The sequence below is a fragment of the Melitaea cinxia genome, chromosome 26 (assembly GCF_905220565.1).
Source record: "Melitaea cinxia chromosome 26, ilMelCinx1.1, whole genome shotgun sequence".
NCBI classification, from domain to species: domain Eukaryota; kingdom Metazoa; phylum Arthropoda; class Insecta; order Lepidoptera; family Nymphalidae; genus Melitaea; species Melitaea cinxia.
Genome location: NC_059419.1, coordinates 256,624 through 262,783, shown reverse-complemented (window position 1 = coordinate 262,783; position 6,160 = coordinate 256,624).

Genomic DNA, 6,160 nt, shown 5'->3' with positions numbered 1-6,160 from the left:
GCTCAATTGTATACCGCAACAAATGCAACCCTCTGTTTATTTTTGAAGCATATTACATTTTACAGAATCCATAAAATGTACGTGTAAGTACATGAGAAAAGAAAAAATATAAAATAGAATGAAAACAAGAAAATGAGTTTTAGGCTAAATGTTTGTTTTAATTATTGATTATTTTTTTTTAAATTGCCACACTACACGCTTTTTATTTGCACGAGTTATTAGCGTCGCTCTACGAAACATTATTTATTGTTATTAAACACGGCACACCGAGCCGTTTACGTGTTAGAAAAATATTCACGCTTACTTATGTTAGACGAGTAATCTGTCTGTAACGATACCATTACACGGTACAGAGACTTGGACTCTTGAGAGGATAGAGCCCACGCAGACGAAGTCGTAGAAGAACACGATTAGCAAAATATTACATAAACGACATAACGCGGCACACCTATTTATAATAATCTTCTAACCGTCTAACGCATCGATCTTAAATTCTTGTCCATAGACGTCACGGAATAGTAACTGTCTCTGCAGAGGCGGGACACGTCACACGAAGAAAAATCGCTCTGAAATCGCTCGAGCTAACTTACCAAAACGAGTTTTTAACCCATTTGTACGCCTTCGAACCGACTCCGCCGTCTCTATCGGGTGCAATTGTTGCACTTAAGCGGAACGCCGGTGATAAGAAACCTACTTGAAAAATGCAAGCCCACGATCAAACATCCACTTCTCTCTGACACGCCGCGAATAAATTACAGTTCAATATGTATTCGAACGCGAAAACTTGTTTTTTTTTTCTACATATTGTCTAGCCACTTTAGGTATCCATCTCCTATTCAAATACGGCGTGTATCCTAAACCGGTGGATCTAGAAACATTAAATTTTCCATAGGTGTTCCTAATTAGCGCCAAATGAATAACTTGACAGTTTCATCTTTATGTGTGACAGAGAGGAAACGGCATTACGCGCACGACCAGATTATTATATATTGAAACTTTTAACGCCTAACAAACGCCATCTATCGATCTACCGTGTTCGAAAGCCTGTTATCAATTAAGGCCTTACAACATCACGATAGATTTTTCAAGAGCACTACAGTATACCCACTTAATTACATATGAAACCACGCAGATCGTCAAAACAAATGGGCGGGAACTGAACACACGCTACCAAATAAACATTCCAATTTGTACTTCAAAGCATTAATTTATATAAAACTACAACAATTATAAACTGTGAATTTGTGATAGCGCCATTTGCGTGTTGTTTTTTTATTAAAATATAACGAAATACAAAAATCGTGAGGGCGATTCCGTCGTGAAGTCATAATGTAGTCTAGCTGTGCTGCAAAAGGTTATTACGGAGCTTACCGAGGCTCTAGTATAGAATAATTCTAGCAAACTATTTTGTTTAGTAGCTACCGAATATCTTTTTTTCTCAGTGAGCCGCACACAACTATAGACTTGATATGTATGACGCATGGACAACCACATGTATTTTTAAGTTCAAAATATCCTTATTCTGTTTCCCTGTGTTCATAAAAAGCTGCTGTTTGTGTTTGTGTGTGTTTATAGAAAAGCGGAAAGTATTAAAATATTTGTATGGCATTAATTATATTAAGAATATATATATATATATATATATATATATATATATATATATATATATATATATATATATATATATATATATATATATATATATATATATATCTATAATATATATAAAAGCGAAAGGTCACTCACTCATCACGAAATCTCCGAAACTATAACACCTACAAACTTGAAATTTGGCAGGTAGGCTCCTTATAGGATGTAGACATCCGCTAAGAACGGATTTTACGAAACTCAACCCCTAAGGGGGTAAAATAGGGGTTGGAAGTTTTTATGAGAGTCCCATGTTTTTGAAGTAAGAGATTTGAAATTTAAAATGTATGCTCTATAGATGGTGAGGAGGCGTTCAAATAATGTATCGTTAGAAATCAACCCCCTTTTGGGGTTAAAACGGGGCATGGTAGGTTGACTTACTCATCACGAAATCTCCGAAACTATAACACCTACAAACTTAAAATTTGGCAGGTAGGTTCCTTATAGGACGTAGACATCCGCTAAGAACGGATGTTACGAAATTCGACCCCTAAGGGGGTAAAACGGGGGTTGGTATTTTGTATGAAAGTCCTATGTTTTTGAAGTAAGATACTTGAAATTTAAAATGTATGCTCTACAGATGGTGAGAAGGTGTCAAAATAATGTATCTTTAGAAATCAACTCCCTTTTGGGGTTAAAACGGGGGATGGTAGGTTGACTCACTCATCACAAAATCTCCGAAACTATAACAGCTATAAACTTGAAATTTGGCAGGTAGGTTCCTTATAGTGCTTTGACATTCGCTAAGAACGGATTTTACGAAACTCGACCCCTAAGGGGATAAAACGGGGGTTGGAAGTTTGTATGAAAGTCCTATATTTTCGAAGTAAGAGACTTGAAATTTACAATGTATGCTCTATAGATGGTGAGGAGTTGTCCAAATAATGCATCGTGATCTATATATATAAAAGAGAAAGGTCGCTGACTCACTCATCACGAGATCTCAAAAACCGCTGGATGGTCCCATCCACCCAGGATGGACAAAGATGAAATTTGTGCAGGGGGGGGTAGATTATAGTTAGTAGACTTCCGCTACGCTGCGCAGGCGCAGACGCCGCGTTGGCGCAACGGTCACAGCTATGTATTGTGCCGGTTGCGCTGGCGGTTGCGGGTTCGATCCCCGCACATGACATACATTTGTATTAGCCATACAGGTGTTTGCCATGGTCTGGGTGTTTGTGCAGTCCTTGTGGGTCTCCCCACCGTGCCTCGGGGAGCACGTTAAGCCGTCGGTCCCGGTTGTTATCATGTACACCTGATAGCGATCGTTACTCATAGTAGGGAATATATCCGCCAACCCGCATTGGAGCAGCGTGGTGGATTAAGCTCTGATCCTTCTCCTACACGGGGAAAGAGGCCTATGCCCAACAGTGGGATATTACAGGCTGAAGCGAGACTTCCGCTAAGAACGGATTTTGTGATATTCCACCGCTAAGGGGGTTTAATTGGGGATGATAGTGAAACGTATACAGCAGCTATAAGTTCGCCTGATAGGTTATTTAAAAAAATGATTTGCGTTAAAAATCTTAATAGTACATATCTTCATAACTATGCGAACGTAGTCGCGGGTAACAGTAGTAGTAACAGGTATTATAAAACAAAGTCCCCAAAAGTGTATGTGATCGATTCCCTCAAAATCTACTGAACGGATTTTTATGCGGTTTCGCCAATGGAGAGAGGGCTTCAAGAGGAAGGTTTACGGAACGGCTAAGCCGATTTTGATGATAGTTTCACTGGAGGTTTACCGGAAAAACTTTGTGACACACTGATTTCAACGCGAGCGAAGCCGCGGGCACAGCTAGTATACAATAATTGTGTTTGCTGGCCAACGAAAAAAAAAACCTAATCGACAAGTAATACAACGTAGGTAGACGAAAAAATAGTCAAGTAAATACGAATTATAAAAGATTACTCCAAAAGTTGTAATCAAATCTCGATGAAATTTAAATGTGACCACATTGATAAACATCGGCTTTCCATTAAATTAAAATTCATCAAAATCGGTACACCAAGTAAAAAGTTATGCGGAGTTTCGAGGGTTTCCCTCGATTTCTCTGGGATCCCATCATCAGATCCTGGTTTCCTTATCATGGTACTAAACTTGGGATATCTCCTTTCCAACAAAAAAAGAATTATCAAAATCGGTTCATAAACGATGAAGTTATTCCCGAACATACATTAAATATATATATACCGTATTTCGACCGTATATAATATAAGGTAGAATTGAGTAATCTCCTCCTTTTTTGAAGTAGGTTAAAAATGTTCAGCAAATCAATAAATTAAATCATGCTGTGATATTGTATCAAACGACATTTTGTGGCCTGCGGCAGCTCAACAGCAAGCCTTCGATTTGTAAACAACAATAAAAAATGGCCAAGAACATATTAGCCAATATTCCGTAATTAGTCAGTTAACAGAAGTAACTTTAAGAATATAGTTTAGGTTGTTTGATTTTACAACTGAAACCACTTTTAAATTAATTTGTAAATCATTAAAGATAATTAAGTATGACACGATAATAATTATCGTGTCATACTTAATTTTCGACAATTATTGTCGATCAATATTCGCTACCAAAACTACCGCTTGCTAACCGAGTACATAGCTGTTATGACTCACTAAATTACACACTTATTTTATATTCACAAAAGTACGCATTATTTTTTACCTTTTAAATGATTAGTATGTCGTTGGTCTCTTTAGATAATAGTAAAAGTGTTAATTATGTGACTTAATTGACAATTTTTGATGACGCAACTATTGAACTCATTGACAGTTCCTCTCCGCTAAATCTATGTACATCTCTATTCGGTAGTAACTTAACACTGAATAGTAAAATGACGATTCACAAGGCTTTTATGTCAACTTGAATAAAGTACGATTTGAATTTATTTGAAAACTAGCTGACCCGGCAATCGTTGTCTTGCCGCTAAACGCTATTAAAAATAGGGGTTGATGGTAGAGGGTTGAAAATTTAGGGTTGTATGTATTTTTTAATGTTGTATCATAAAAAAATTGAAATTAAAAATTTTGTCTAAAAAATAAAAAATAAAAATTTAGGGGTGGACTATCCCTAACATTTAGGGGGATGAAAAATAGATGTTGGCCGATTCTCATAGATACCGGATAAGCACAAAAAATTTCATCAAAATCGGTCAAGCCGTTTCGGAGGAGTATGGCAACGAAAACTGTGACACGAGAATTTTATATATTAGATATATTTACATTTGGAGCGACGGATTCTCGCTCGAGTCATCTTGCGACGACGGACGCAACTCTGTCCACTACTTCATACCCACTATTAATATATGCGTAAAATACATAAAGGTTGATTTAATGGTTTAATATATACATATATAACATACCTATTACACGTGCGGTTGTATGACGACATTGAACCGAGCTGCGATGACGATAACGCCTATATATTAGTTAGGTATGTATGTGTGATAATTTAGAAATAGCATCACTATGGCGTTATTATCATGCTCGCGCATAAGGACAAGTTTACATTAATCCAGTCACCGGCGACCGTTTCTACGCCTACTGTGAATATCATCAGTATTTAATAATAATCGGAATAAGTATAATTCAGGATTCATGAGGACTCGGCTCCGGCACATCTATATGAAGAAAGCTAGCATTGTGTAGCAGGGGGATGTTATAGGATGAATTAATTAATGATTAATTCAGTAATAAATAAAATGTTTTCATCAATAATCAACACACCCGTGCCAGTAGGAGTCACTCTTCCTTAACACACTCAAAAACACTAAACTTTAAAAAAAAAAAAAAAAAAAAATACAAATTAAGATAACATTTTTTTTTAATAGCAACGTGTGTGTGTGTGTGTGTGTGTGTGTGCGCGTGTGCGTGTGTATGTGTGTGTGTGGTTTTCCTGTGTAAAGACTAAGTATTTAGATTTCCCGTCCAATTTACAAAATATTTCACAATAATAGAAATTATTGTAGTTCCTTGGCAATGTGGTGCTGTTAGGAAACACTCGTGGTTCTGTGCTAAAAAGGGTTGCAGCTCTCTTACACTACTCTACTTTTCAAATCCCGAGGGAGGCTGAACTAAATAAGTTTCGAATTCATTATAATACGACAAATAATTTGATATTGCTTAAAATATAAATAAAAATACAGAATAATATTTACTCACACATGACCAAACTTTACAAATTTTCCAATGCAAAGCTCAAGGATAATTTTGTTGTGTCCATGTCCGTAACGCTGTCGCGAACGCCAGCATTTCCCCATTCAATATACATTCCTTCTCTGAGCGGAAAATTAACTAGAGGCAACAGCGCAAGGTAACATCATTTAGTAATTTTAATTAATTTTCAAACTCTTTCTCGTTATACAAACAAGTCAAAATTTCATGTTACAAGATCTAGTCGTACCGGTTCGGCTTGCACGTTATCTGTCACCGAGTGTTTTTATCAAGTACCTACAAGTTACGGAGATAATCAATCAACCAACCGCTTCTGTAGCCAACGGTTAAGTCG